This window comes from Solanum pennellii, chromosome 6, assembly GCF_001406875.1.
Source record: "Solanum pennellii chromosome 6, SPENNV200".
Taxonomy (NCBI): domain Eukaryota; kingdom Viridiplantae; phylum Streptophyta; class Magnoliopsida; order Solanales; family Solanaceae; genus Solanum; species Solanum pennellii.
Window position 1 is genome coordinate 29,757,453 of NC_028642.1, and position 15,933 is coordinate 29,773,385.

A 15,933-nucleotide genomic window follows, 5' to 3' on the forward strand; every position below is an offset into this window, starting at 1 on the left:
CTCCCCCCTTCCATTCTTTCCCTCTACGTTCTTCTTCACTTCTTTTTTTAATTTTTTTTTATTTCTCAATTTCAACCTCTTCTTCACATATCAATAATATCAACCTCTTTGTACTTATTTTTTTTGAGTTTCGATAACCTCTCTATCTCCGTAAGGATCAAACTATTGTCTTTCCAACTTCAAAAACAATAAAAATTATAACAATCTCTTGGGTTACAATTTCAACTGAAATTTCTAAAAGGACTGCAATTTTTTAAAAGTGATACGCATTAAGAAGATTGCAAGTTGCTATAATTATGATGCTTCGGTCAGGAGCGACTCAAGTATATCAATGGCCTAAAGTAAAAATCAAATGGGGCCTTAAACTTGAATTGTTAATAATTTTTATATAATTGATTTTGTTTAGTTTTCAATTGGTATATAACCATTCTTATTTTAAATTATTTTTCATTAGATATAGTACTCTAAATATGTCAAATTTCTTCTAATAATTTCTTCATTTTTCATGGAAAATTTACTTTTTCTACATATAATATTCAATATTTATTAAAAATAATAACTTATAACCTATTATTATTAAAAATAAGGCCCTTTAAATTTAGGGACTTAAGACACATATCTTTTTTTAACATTGTCAAGCCATCCCTGGCTTCAATTATCAATATCTATAAGAAGTCCACATGCACAATTAAATGTAAGAAATATTTAAACTATTTGTATTCAATATACACCCTGAACAAGTTTTATTGTTGATTGCAAGATCCAAATGGAGGGGTTTTCCTACCGCTGACGCCAATGAAAACAAGACCTCTTTGACAAAGAATGTGAGAAGCAGATCGGGAGAGGATATCCAAGTGCCAAGTGGTCACTTGAGTTGATTCTTCATTGACATTAAAGGAGTCGATTTCCTAAATGGTCATCCAAATTAATAGAATTGCGTTAAAATATCATTTATGTTTTATTTAGGATCAAAATATCACTCAACTATCACTATTTTCCTCCAAATATACTTTATACTTTAAAATCATCACTCTCTCCTAATTGGCATGACATGTCATTAAAGTCTTTTTTTTAATAATAGACTAATTTAATTCATTGAACCTATTTAACTAAAATAATTATCATATTATTTTTTTAATTTGTTTTTAATCTATTAAGAATAAGTTTCCATACTTAAAATCTTTTATTATAATTAAACTTTTTGGTTTTTTATGTTATGAATAATACATTTTTAAAATGTACTATAATTTTATCAATTTTGAATACTTATAAACACATATATTCAAAAAAAATATTGATATACAAATCACTCATTAAGGCTAATTTACATCAATTAATCATAAGTTGTATAATAAATCAATAATATTAAAGGTCAATACAATAATATTAATTGTATATTTTGCAAATTCATGCTTCTGATATTTTATTTTTAAAAAAAAGAAGAAAGTGAATAATATTATATTTTTTATCCATTAGAAATACTAAATACCTCAAAAGTCTCCTTGAATTCTAGTTGATATGTTGTGTCATTTTAATAATCATTTAAAAAAACTAGTAGACCTATTTAATTCATCAAACTTATGTCTCTAAATAAATATATAAATTACATGAGAATTTATGAAGATTATAAGAAAAGTAATTTAAAAAGTCTAGTAACTTTACATATTGTCATCAAACAAAATTCAATGAAAAAATCTCCGTGTGCACTTATTACCTGATAATTTTAAAATTCCTAACTAAATTATTTGAAAATTTTAAACAATTTTTTAAATAAAAGTATTTGGATAAATTTGTAAGGTTACAAAAAAATTGGTAAGAAAGAGAAAATTATTATTTAACTTTTTTTATTTTTATTCTTTTATTCTATATTATATTATATTATAACTATTTATACAATTAAACATCGATAAATAAACTAATAATTAATTGAATTTACTTATTTAATTCATAGTATACATAATATATGAGATTAATATACTGATAAACAAAGATCAAAATTTTATTTTCTATAAATACTATTCACTTACTATTTTCTTTTAAAAAAAGATATTGTAAGTATATATGGATTTCAAAGCACCCAAACAATTATTTTTTAATAATTAATCGACCTTTAATATTATTGATTTATTATACAATTTATGATTAATTGAAGTAAATTAGCGTTCATGAGTATTTTGTATATCAATATTTTTTGAATGTATGTGTTTATAAGTAATTAAATTTGATGAGATTATAGTATGTTTTGAAAACGCATTTTGCATAACATAAAAAAATAAAAAGTTCAATTATGATAAAAGATTTTTAAGTATGAAAATTTATTCTTAATAAATTCATTAAAAAAATACAAAATAATATGATTATTATTTTAGTTAAATGAGTTTAACGAATTAAATTAGTCTATTATTAAAAAAAGACTTTAATGACATGTCATGCCAACTAGGAGAGAGTAATGCTTTTGAATTGTCAAGTATATTTGGAAGAAAATAGTGATAATTGGGTGATATTTTGGTCCTAGATGAAACATAAATGATATTTTAAGGCAATTCCTTCAACTTGGGTGACCATTTGGGAAATTGATTCACATTAAAGTGATTATCATATATAAAAAGCCGCATTTGCTAGACATATCCATAATAAGCATTCTTCATCAAAATATTAATGAAACCCTCAACTCGCTCAAATCTCATTAATACATGTCTATTCCGCAACAATCCAATTTTACAGTCTCCTACTATACCACATCGGCCAACCATATTAGAATTTGTCAACCACAACATAATGCAAGTTGTCAATTATATTTGTTCTAACCACTTCCTGCTCTATCGATCTTACGGTTGAATACCATCCACTATAACAATCTTCTTCAGTGGAATAGGCTCGATATCAGATTTCAAGTTCAACATGATGTTAGCATTAGATTTCATGATGTACAGCTGCATATTTATTCTTAGGAATCAAACGTTCAGGGTTGTTGTGAGGTTAGTTATGAGATGGGGTAAGGGTAGTTTTGGATGGAAGGGGAGGGAAGTATGTGAAGGGTAAATGTCAAGTGTCACGCCCCGAGCCAACACCTTGGACGTGGCCGGCACCCAATGACCATTGCTGGTCTTGAGCGTGCCCTTGACCTAGCTTACTTAACTCAACAGAAAATTTAACTCAATGATAAATTAAGGCACGTTCTCATAAATGCTTAAATCAACGTCTTGGCCAGAATGACACTTAAATCTCTAATTATAACACCTGAAATAAAAGGGACTCAACTGAACTAACTGACTATTCGTCTATGAAGCCTCTAGAAATACTATGATGAATGTTGGGATAGACCCCACAATATTCTGAAATTTAAAGATTAGAAAGTATAAAAAAAGAATCCTCCGGAATGCAAAGAATCTCACCACTGACTCTGAGTACTTAAACTGGAACGAGGCGTTGGATGCTGATTCCTGGTTACCTGCGTCTGTATCATAAGACGATGCAGACCAACTGGCATCAGTACATTGAATGTACGAGTATGCGAGTTGGAATGCTAAACAACATCTTAAGATTGATGAGAATAAGATGAACTTACCTTGGCTCTGCTCGACTCAAGAATTACTCAATTCATTATATGTATATAAAACAATTTACAACACATGCGATATATATATCAAGCTTGTAAAACAGTAAAACAACGTATTTCATTAAAGTAAATGCAACAATAAACTCAACTTTACTTATATATAAAAGTAATAGTTCTCTGGGAGGTTCTCTAACCGACAACCACCACTATGAGCCTAAGTGGTGATACAACGTGTCGCCCACGCTGCCAACACTGTCCTATACTTTGCCGCCGCATAGAACTCCTCAACTTAGTGGATCCACTAGCTTAATTTACGTGATCATCTAAAAGTATGACCCGTTAATACCCATGATGGCTATATGGTTTACATGGAGACTTGAGTCAATAAGAACTCCCAACCCCACATCGGTGCTCAATACTACTCCCAAAATATGCTTTAGCTCATGATTTTAAAATAACTTCCTTTTTTTGGGTTAAGATAATTTGCTCAACCCTTTTTAGCTTTTAAAAAGCCCTTTTGGAACCAATGTTCCCTTTTCTTGTTCAAAACTCTATTGGGAAATCTTAGTTTCCTTTTATCTTAAATGTAAAAAACATTTATAAACTTTCTAGGGGATACTTAGTTCCCTTATATCTTTTGAGAAATGGACTCCACTCTTTGCTCTTTGCTTGACTTGAAACTTTTGATCTTAATCAACTCTTTAGGGAATACTTAGTTCCCTTATACTTCTTTGAAGGAAAGACTTCAATTTTTACTCTTTCTTTAACTCGAAGCTTGAACCTTAAAATGAAGTTAAAACGTTTAAATAAGACTCTTGTAAACTTTAAGAAACTTTACTTTAACTTACTTTATAGCTTTAGACTTGACCTCTTAACTTCCTTTACTTTGATCCTAACTTTCCTTGAATTGGATTATGGATTCAAGGTTCATGATTCATGTTTATGGATGATTTCATGATGTTTATATGTACCTTATAATATTGGAATCAACTAAGAAGTGTGGGTACATCATTTGGGAACTAGTACGAAAAGATAGGGAAATAACGGGGTCTCCTGGCGTCCTTGGCGCTCTGAGAGGCATGGAGCGCCAGCGCCTGATGGACACACTCTGTCTTGAGGTTCTCTGGCTATGGTGAGGCGCGCCAGAGCCTGTCAGACAAAGATTGTCCTGAGGGGCTTTGGTAGGCGCCACGCCCCTAGGTCTCTCAGACGGAACCTCCAACTTTTTTTCTCCGTTTTTCATTAATAAACCTTCTAAACTTCCACGGATCTTACCCCAATCATTTAGGGTCGTTAATAACCTCAATACCCAATAGATTAGACCCGTAAAACAACCCGAAAACACGAATCAAATCAACTAAAACATACTACAATTCGAGCAACAAAAATTCAAGGCATAATACATAAATGTGGCCTTTTACTTGGCTTCAAATCACATTTATGCCCTTCAACTTTGGATGTGCATAAATAGACACTTAAACTTGTATAAAGTCGAACAAATAGACACGCATGTCCTACATGTCATCCTACATGTCATTTTTTGTCCTACGTGGTGTCCTACGTGTATTGTACTATGTAGACTCATTTTTTATTTATTTAAAAGTTGGATAGTTAAAGTGCCTATTTGTGCATTATGAAAGTTGGAGGTCCAAGTTAAAATTTGAAGCCAAGTTTAGGGTCCAATATATGTATTATGCCAAAATTCAACCATTGTTCTTCAAGAACTTCAATGTTCATCATTCAATCTTTTCAAACTCCCTGAATTAAACAAATTGGAGTGTGGATGAAATAACCCAATACAAACTGATCTCACATACCTCAATTGGGATCATCCACGACGAATTCCACTCGCGAAACCTTAGCGTTCTTGATGGATTCTTGATCTTTCTCTCCTTTTCTCCCAAGCCCTAAGGCGTGAATTGGTTTTCTAAAACTGACTTAAGGCTTATTTTTACTCCTAATAAACTCTTGAAACAAATTAGGAAACAGTTGGATGGAATGACAAGTTTACCCTTACTAAAATCTGGATTGGGACCTTTCTCAACCCAACAGCCCAACTTCTGATAGGCATATCTCCCTCATACGATATCGAAAATGCGCAAACTCGGTGGCGTTGAAAAGATCTCTCCAAGGGCTTTCCAACCATATAAAGAACTAACTTTAACTCATTCTGATCTAGAAATTATGACCGTTTGAAAATGACCAAAAACTCACTTCCTTAACTTAGAAAAAATTTCAGATTTTTCCTTTCTTTCCAAAAGTGATTACTTTTAGTTTCTTATCTTATTCTTGGCTATTTCGAGTTACTAGATGTTACTAAAAATCAAAACTTTTTTCAGTTATCAAATAATGACATGAATGAGTCTTTTCTCATACAAATGAATCAATTTTTTAACAAATGATATAAATGAGTTAAACTTTTAACAAATGTCACAAATGAGTCTTTTCTCAAAGTTCGATGCATATTTGAGTCATGTCCCTTTAAAATATACTATAAGTTTCATATATTATAAGAATAACCCAATTATAACAACAATTATAAAAATAAAATAAAATAACTCATTTTACAACATAAGTAATTTTTCATATATTGTTTTCATCAACTTTTTTCAATAACCACTACCATAAAAATCACTTTTAGTGGCATTTGATTTTCCTTTAAGTATTGCCGCAAAAACTTTTAGCGGCATTTAATTTAATGTCATTGCATCCAGTGTCCCTAAAGCCTTTAGTGACATCTATATAGAGTGCCGGTAAATATCCTTATTATTGCCGCTAAATGTAATTACTTCTAGCGGCATTTATTTAGTGACAATTCTTATCACCGGTACAATTTGCTTATTTTGCGGCATTTGTAATTACCCATAGAAGTACAATAATTGCCGCTAAACAGGGCCTATTTCAATGGAAATCATTATGGAAACTAAAGTTAGCCATAAATTCACCTTAAACATATTTTAATCAGAAAACCAATTAAAAATAGAAATAAAAGAATTACATAACTCAAACAACATCATTCATATAAAACACAAGAACAATCAATACACCCAATTTCTTGTCTTTCTTAAAAAAATATGAATTATCAAAACAACAACAATATATTTAAGTTATCATAAAAAAAAACAGAGAGAATGTGTTCAACAATGGAAAAGCAAGGAGATTGAACTATTGTTTCTTTTTCCTAGCGGAACTATGGCAACTTGGATAACAACAATACGCTATCAGGAAGATCTGTAATAGGGACAAATTTATTTGATATTTGTAGCTAGGCCAATCAGATGGCACGTCGATTCAGAAGAAGCATCATTAGGTTGATTGCATTGTTTGATGATGCAGCATCTTAGAGCCCTAAATGCATCAAATTGCTTACTGTGTTAGCTTGCAAAGTAATAGTGGCCTGAAGAAGAACTGGATGAAGTTGTAAATACACTATCTATGTTCTTCTGAAAGCATAAGGAAAAGAAGTACCTGTAGTAGGCTGACAAAGATGTTTGTCAATTGCTAGATAAGGAACTTCCTGTAAATTCTAAAATACATTCAACTTTAGATCCTAAATTGCAACTGGATAAAACAGAGTTACAAGATGATCTCAAAAGACATACTTTGATCAACTCTCTTAAAGTGTTCTTAACTTTGTCCAAAGAATTAGATGCATCACATTTTTCAACAGAGAAATGATAATAATGTTATGACTGTAACCACAAAACAACACAACAAAAGACCTTACATTTGGGAACCTGTGAAGTTACACTCAAATAATCATGTGCACTATGTCTTAAAATATACAACAATAGGATATAACATATGGTTATTACCTTAGGCACACCGACTTAGACATCATTATCATTCATATGATGGATTATGACAAAGGAAATTGGCACACCCAAACACTGGCAAGAGCAATCTGTTCCCGAAGATACATAATTTTTTGTTGTTGTGCTTTCGCACGTAAATACAGTTCCTAAACACAAATTTCTTCAGCAAATCAACAAGATTTAGTCTCCCTTCAAACTGAAAATTGTATTATGTACAAATTTAGAAAAGCTACCATAGCTTCACGATCCTGAGCGTCATTGATGGTGTCATTTGCCTTTGAATTCTTCGGTAAAGAGCTCATCCCAAAATTTTGCCTGCAACTGTGATGAATTAGTGCCCCCCCCAACACGATCAAAAGTTCCTAACATAATCTAGCTTATGGATTACCTGTTTGCCAAATCGAAGCTTTGCCTTTGAACTCTTACATATTTTTGCCCATTAATAGAGCTACTAGGGGAGTACATGTTAGCCAACTGTTTTCAAGAGAGGAAGTAAAATGTCTTCTTGTCAGGCTAGCTTCCTCTTGGACTATGAGGTGATCCTAAGAACTGCATCAGATATTTGAACAAAAGTTAATGCAGACAAGCATATATTGAACTGGAACATAAGGAAAACATAGATCGAAGTACTTCCAATTCACTCTTTAAGCCAATCCCAAGAAGTGTATCTCCAACTCCGATCAATAGAATAACCTTTCTCGTATATCCAAATGGTGTCTGCATCAGCATCAAACCATTGAAATGACCAAGCACGAAAGAGGACAAACTTCTAAACAACAGTTAACACTAGTCCCAATACTCAAAAGCATAATCACAACATTGAAAAAGATGTGCTTGGATTCAGCGTAAAAGAAAGCTAACACTCCAAAAAAAATAACAGCTTGAACATGTACTTCTTTTTTCATAACAATAGAATAAGCAACGATTCCTCTCTGAGCTGAAATAACAATGCAACTTTTGGAGTAAGGTTTCATTGAACCTTTTCGATGTTTCAAAGCGCTCTATCTTCTTCATTAAACTTGTTGCATATGCTGCATTATTGTGTAAGCCCACAATAAAATTTTATTAATTTTTTTTTCAAGAAACTACTGGTTGCTTTTTGATTCATCCTATACATAGGAGACATGAACTCAAATTTACCTGCAGATATTGTGCTCCAACTTGGTTTTAAGATTGAACTCTGTCTTTGTATGCATCTGAAACGCTCTATTATCTCCTGCATGCTACGTAATTCTCCCTGTTGCTCCTTTTCCGTTACATCTGAATAGTAAAACCATAACTTAGCACTACTAATTCTATTTGCTTGATGACACAAAAAGTTGTTCATTTATCAATATCGACAAGGATTTGCACAGCTAAAAATAATGTTAACACTGCAAAGGAACAAAACTGAAAAATTCATCAAGTAAAGAATAACAAAAAGACGAGAGATATGAAAATTTCTCATTCACATAAAATCGAAATCTGAAAGTACAAATATTCACTTGATTCAACAAAAGACATGAAGAGGAGAAATCATGAATAACAAAGGAATTTTTATGTTCTTACCTCACCTTGATTACTGATCATGAAATAGAGAACTTTAAATCCTCTTCTCGAGCTAAACATAGAAGAAAGCAAAAATTACTATTATATACAGTTTTACACTAATCAAATCAACTCGAGTTTTTGAAAAGTGAAATCTGAAGGTCCTCAAAGTAACGTTGACAACTAATACCTGTTGCCACTTTGTGTTTGAAGTACAGAATTACTAATTCTGGTAAAACTTTGCAGAAACACGAAGTAATTAAAGTTTTCATAATCAGTACAAAAGATGAACAGAAATCAAATAATGAATAAATAAAAATCTATAAAAACACGTACCAGAAAATTTTGAATAGGAAAAAGATCAAGTCCACTGAACTCATAGTGTCCCTTAAGGAAATTATTCCCCTCTAGTATCCGATGTTTGATTTGGAATATGACCTCCCAAGGTAAAATGATCTCAATCACCAGGGTATAGATACCAAAACCCTGGTGTAAGCGAACCAATCAACAACAGGAAAGTACATGAAGAAAAGAACAGTTTCCGAAAGGTTGCAACCTTTTCAGAATTCACACGACCATTAATGAAAGTTTGCAACCTTTCAAATGGTACGGACTGTTCCTGAAAGTTGCAACCTTTCATAATAGTCATGGCGGGAAATTTAAATAAAATGGGAAAGTTCAAATAAAATGGGTCGCACGCGAATTTGAAAAATAATCTCTCGATCGATCATTTGCCAAAGCCGAAGCAGAAGTCGAAGCCGAGACGAGCGATGACGACAACGCGAGGGGGGTCCCTCTTTCCAACCATTTTAACAATTAATAGGAGTGATTCAGTATTTAAACTCTCCTATTTTTCTTTCCACCACCGATGAGGGACAAATGCCTTTTCATTAAAGCATAAGAGGACTTTTCAAGTTCCCAACTCTTCAAGTTCTCAACTTTTCAAATTCCTCTCTTTCCCTCTATTTCCCATCAATTCTGCTACATACCCAACAATCCCCCACATTGATGGGGAATGATTATAACATAGGAATGCACGGACAATTGTGTACTTTACAGGTAATGATTAATTGCATCTGGATAAGTAGGTTTCCCTTTGGACTTTCCGTAGTGAACATATGTCGGATATACTCAGTCAATCGGTAGATGTGATATCTTTGAACCGTCGAGCTTTGGTGTATACCTAGACAACCATATGTCACATAATTAACCCTTTACTGTTTATGGTTCTTACGGTTGTGTTCGTTTCAGCCATGAACACCTTCTGGTTTCATGAGTGTATAGAGAATAGGATTTTGACATAAAATTCTCTTTGAAGCGGCTTTCACATTCACATAGGTGATTTATAACCGTGTCATCTCGTAGATACACTATTTGGTCAAATCTACCAAGCTTAGCAAATCATTAAAAACTTTAAGCTTTATTACCTCATTAACAAGCCTTAAAGTCTTAACCTTGTTCCTGAACATTGTCTTCATCATGAGAATGGATTGAGTTAATTGACAATGTCGAACCGTCAGCCACAACTTTGTTTTTCTCCTTGAATATAGCTCTTGGGATCTCCAGTCTGCTAGATAGAGTTACCGTCATGCTGACTTGTCCTAAGCCATAAACCCATTTCCTTAGATGATCTTTCAACCGCCTCTCTCACTAGGCCTTTCGTTAGTGGATCTACACATTATCGCTTGACTTTATATAGTCAATTGTGATAATCCACTAGAGAGCAGTTGTCTTACGATGTTATGTCTCCGTCGTATATGACGAGACTTCTCGTTGTACATAATGCTCCCTGCCCTACCTATTGATGCTTAACTATCGCAATATATGCAAATAGGTCCAACAAGTTTGGGCTAGAAAGAAATATCCTCTAAAAAAGCCATTCAACTTCTTCACCAGTCTTAACCAAAGCAATGAATTCAGATTTCATTGTGGAACGAGCAATACATGTCTGTTTAGACGATTTCCAAGAGACTGCTCCTCCACCAAGTATGAACACATAACCACTCGTGAATTTTACATCATTTGACCTGGTGATCCAATTTGCATCACTATATCCTTCAATCACAGCAGGATATTTATTATAACGCAAAGCATAATGTTGTGTATATTTTAGATTACCCAACACACGTTTCATTTCCATCCAGTGAGTTTGATTCGGATTACTAGTGAAACGACTCAGTTTACTAATAACACATGCTATATCTGGTCGCGTACAGTTCATAATATACATCAAACTTCCCAACACTCGGGCATATTCCAATTGAGAGTTTCTTTGACCTTTATTCTTTTTAAATGTACAGCTTAAATCAATTGGAGTTTTGACAACATTGAAATTCAAGTACTTGAACTTATCAAATACTTTTTTTATATAATGAGATTGAGATAATGCTAGTCCTTGGGGAGTTTTGATAATCCTGACCCCTAAGATCAAATCAGCAACTCCTAAGTCCTTCATATAGAACTTATTGGACAGCATGCGCTTAGTAGCATTTATATCGTCAATGTCTTTACTCATTATTAGCATGTCATCAACATACAAACAAACAATGACGTCATGATTCATAACATTTTTAATGTAAACACATTTATCACATTCGTTAATCTTGAATCCATTTGCCAACATTGTTTGGTCAAATTTAGCATGCCATTGTTTGAGTGTTTGCTTGAGTCCGTAAAGTGACTTCACAAGTCTGCACACTTTATTTTCTTTACCAGGAACTATAAATCCTTCAGGTTGTTTTATGTAAATTTCTTTCTCCAACTCCCATTTAAGAAGGCTGTTTTTACATCCATTTGGTGGATTTTAAGATCATGCACTGCTGCTAGTGCTATTAACATCCTAATTGATGTTATCCTTGTTACTGGAGAGTATGTGTCAAAGTAGTCCAGACCTTCCTTTTGTCTGTACCCTTTGACATTCAGTCTAGCCTTATATTTCTTCAAGTGCATCCCATAACTCTTTTGAAATTGTTATTGCACTATAGACATTATATAAGTTATCCTTTAAAGCACTCAAAATGTAGCATTTACATAGGAAGTCTGCCTGTTTCCATGCTTCAATAATCATGAATTTTTCTCTGTCTGCATATCATCAGCAGGCACTGAAGTTTCTTTACTTGTAAATTTCTGCAGACAAGAGTGGTAAGCTAGAAAAATACTTGTTGCTGCCATCCTTTAAAATTCACACCAGTGAATTTATCCGATTTCTCTGCATTTGGTACAACAGTTCGGGTTGGTGCAGCAACAACCACTGTAACACCGTTGTTTGTCATTTTTGATAAACAAAAATCGATACAGTCTTAGTAAGCAATAACTTATAATTGCAGACTTGAATGAGTATAAATCACGAAGATTTTTATCTCCACCAGAAACACAGATTAATATATAATAAAATAATTTCCTTAAGAATGTTGCCACTTTGTGTTTGAAAAACAGAATTACTAATTCTGATAAAACTTTGCTGAAACACGAAGTAACTAAAGTTTTCAGAATCAGTACAAAAGATGAACAGAAATCAATTAATGAATAAATTAAAATCTGTAAAAACACGTACCAGAAAATTTTGAATAGGAAAAAGATCAAGTCCACTGAATTCACATTGTCCCGTTAAGGAAACTATTCCCTTCTAGTATCCGAGGCTTGATTTGGTGAAAAATGATCTCAATCACCAGAGTATAGATACCAAAAACTCTGGTGTCAGCGAACCAATCAACAGTAGGAAATTACACGAAGAAAATTTTAGTGCAGAAGAAGAAGAAGAGACTTAGAAAATTCGTAAGGAAATATTCTGAAGAATGAGTGGTATATATAGGCAAGAAGAACAGGTTCTGAAAGGTTGCAACCCTTTAAGAATTCACACGATCATTAATGAAAGTTTGCAACCTTTCAAATGGTACTGATAGTCCTTGAAAGTTGCAACCTTTCAGAACAGTCATGACGAGAAATTTAAATAAAACGGAAAAGTTCAAATAAAACGGATCGCGCGCGGATCCTATTCGGGTCGGGTTAGTCAACTAAAAAGTTAAAACGTTTCGATTAATTTTCAACTTCTATTATCAACTAATTAATTGAAAATATTTTTGGTCATTTAATTAATATCAATTATTTGTCAAAGGCAAAGCCGAGACGAGTGACGACGGCGCGAGGGGTCCCTCTTTCCAACCCTTTTAACAATTAATAGGAGTGTTTCTATATTTAAACTCTCCTATTTTTTTTTCCACCTCCGATGGGGGACAAATGCCTTTTCATTAAAGCATAAGAGGACTTTTCAAAAGTTTCCAACTTTTCAAGCTCTCAACATTTCAAATTCCTCTCTTTTCTTCTATTTCACATCAATTCTTGCTACATACCCAAAAATACCAACATTGCAACAAAAGAAATTAAAAATTGAAAGAAATACCTGATCAGAAGTAGTAAATTAATTTTTTTTCAAGATTTTTTTTCAAACACTTTGTGGATCTAGTAACTTCCCTTATCTTATAAACAAATTTAAACCAAATTATTACAAAATTGAAGATGAATGCATATTCATTAGCTGATAGCACATGCATGTATACAATACTAGCGAGAAAGAGTTATCAAATAAGAAAAACATTCAAACCGAGATTCATCGATAGGTTGCTGAAATTCAGAAGAAAATTAAAGAGAGATTGCCAATTGAAAGTAGAAGAGCGAGCAAAGTGAAAGAATGAGAAATTGTTGGTGCTTCAGATTGAATCCGTCGTACGTAGCCATGGAAGGAGGCGTGCTGATGCTTGAGAGAAATTTGGTGAATCTAAAGGCTAGCATTTAGAATTTGGATAGAGAATGTTTGGGAATTTTATTTAATTCAAAAGGAGTTTGGTTATATTTTTAAATTTTTTAAAGTTATTATCATTAAAGCTTAGACTAATTGTCTGTAAGGGTCAATTTTTAACGTCAAAGTGTCAATTACCATTAATAATTGACTTTCAAACATAAGTTAGTGGCAATTATATTATTGCCGCTAAATCCTTAATTTATTGTAGTGAACACCCATTTGTTTTTAATTCTTTTGGACATCATGAACTTATTGTTTTATGTAACGCAAGATAAAACTAATTCAAATTCGAGATTAATTGATCGAAAAAAAGATTAATGATCTTTCATCTTAGATAGGAGAAAACAACCGAAGAAGCGGAAGCAAGATCGAGAAAGAGGAGGTTGAAGAGGAAGAAGAACCAAGCAAAGGAAAGTAGTACTCCTTTCTTTTTCAAGTTACTAAATATTGAGTATCAATTAAATATTTAAAGAAGAGAAATTTTAAAAAAAGACTATAGTTTGGACTTAATTAGAGATCTACAACAAAATAATTTGCTTAATTACGAATTATAGTTATATATTTGGAAAGGAGAAAGACGAGCAAAATCTAAAACAGCAAGGAGAGAGGCGAGCGAAAGCTGGAGAGGAGAGGAGAGAGGTGAGCAAAATATGGAAGAGAGGCGAGAGGCGAGAGGCGAGAGAGGATGAATATATGTTGTATTCATTGTATCACAAATACAATTAATACAAATACAATAAATACGTAAAAATATAGTTGTCTGAATACAATTTTCTTACCTAGATTTGATTGAATACAAATGATACACAATATATTTGACAGATAGCATGAATCCTATTGTATTTGTTGTATCATGTTTCTAATTTCATCATAAATACAATTAATTTGTGCCATAGATCAAATATAATTGTATCGATTTTATTAATAAACACAATTTGTATCGACAAATAAATTGACAGAACAATTGATATAGAATACATATTTAGTTGATACATAATACAAATATAAGTAATACAAAATATAATTATCATATTATATAGAATATTTTTAGGACAAAGAGAGAAAGAAGGGCGAGAGGGAGAGAGAAGGGGCAGGGGGGACAAGAGAGAGGGCAGTGGAAGGAGAGAGCAGAGAAAAATTTGCTATAAAATTCTATATATAGCTATAAATTATAATTATTTTAAATTATGGTGATTTATCGTATATACATATATCATGTTCGTAATTCTCCTTTTGAAAAATGACTACAAGTTAAAATTAAAAAAATTTGAAGTTCTCTCACTCTATATGGATGCTGCGTAGGTTCAGTATAACACACCAAAAAAGAAAAGAAAAGAAATTCATCCTATAATGTCCAAAACAGGGGAGGACATTTTCAGTATAACACTCCAATTTTACTTTAACAAATTCCTTGTAATCACTTTCAAGTATTTATATTCATTAAGTAAAAAGTTACCACTTCCTCCAGCTCCATTCTCATGGCCATTAATTGGAAACATTTTCCAAGTCGATCGAAGACGTCGTCATGCCTCTTTAGCAAAGCTAGCTCAAGTTCATGCCCCTGATCTAATGTCCATAAGGTTCGGTACACGTCTTGTGGTCATGGCTTCATCCCCTGTTGTTGCTGCTGAGGTTCTCAAAACCAACAATCGTATGCTCTCAGGACGATACCTTTCTCCTCCATACGAGTCCAGGGATGGAGACTTCACAATTTTTCACCCGCGTTATTTGAGAAATGTGATGATTCTTGGAAAAGTATTTAGGGCAGAGCTTTTCAATTCAAAAGCTATTGAATCATAGGTAAGTATGAGGTAGAAGAAATGATGCAACATTTGGTTGTTAAACAAGGTCAAGTGGTTAAGATAAGGGGCGTGGTGTCTGTGACAACTTTCAATGTAATGGGTTTCATTTGATTCTTTCAAAAGATTTAATGGATTATGAAGGTGATGGTGTAGGCAAAAGAATGAGAGGGTACATGCATGGTTAGGTATACAAAGACAGTAAGGTTGCATCCTCCTGGACCGTACAGAATTCCGAAAGACACACATATGCGAGGGATCCTAAGAATTGGGGTGATTCAAACCCGAAATATGGAGATATTTTAAGTATATTCCGTGTGGTTCAGGAAGGAGAGTGTGTGTTGGCTTCCAGGTTTGTGCCCTTAGTTTTTGCTTCTTTGATCCATGGGTTTGATTGGATTTTTCCAAATGACATGGATCCAGCTCAGATTCACA

The 15,933-nt window shown here is 32.9% G+C and overlaps 1 long non-coding RNA gene across 7 annotated transcripts; it reads right to left on the reverse strand.

Moving 5' to 3' along the window:
• Positions 1–6,348: 6,348 nt before the first annotated feature.
• Positions 6,349–15,865, reverse strand: LOC107021860. Of its 7 annotated transcripts, none has more exons than XR_003578824.1 (7): positions 15,156–15,865; positions 8,923–8,974; positions 8,515–8,634; positions 7,763–8,091; positions 7,375–7,689; positions 7,028–7,085; positions 6,349–6,907 (listed from the first exon to the last, which is right to left on the reverse strand). It is a non-coding gene; the product is annotated as an uncharacterized LOC107021860 (long non-coding RNA). The 7 variants fall into 7 exon arrangements; XR_003578826.1 differs by lacking the exon at positions 15,156–15,865 and having other exon boundaries at positions 7,375–7,534; positions 7,608–7,689; positions 8,923–9,778; XR_003578825.1 differs by lacking the exon at positions 8,923–8,974.
• Positions 15,866–15,933: the final 68 nt, after the last annotated feature.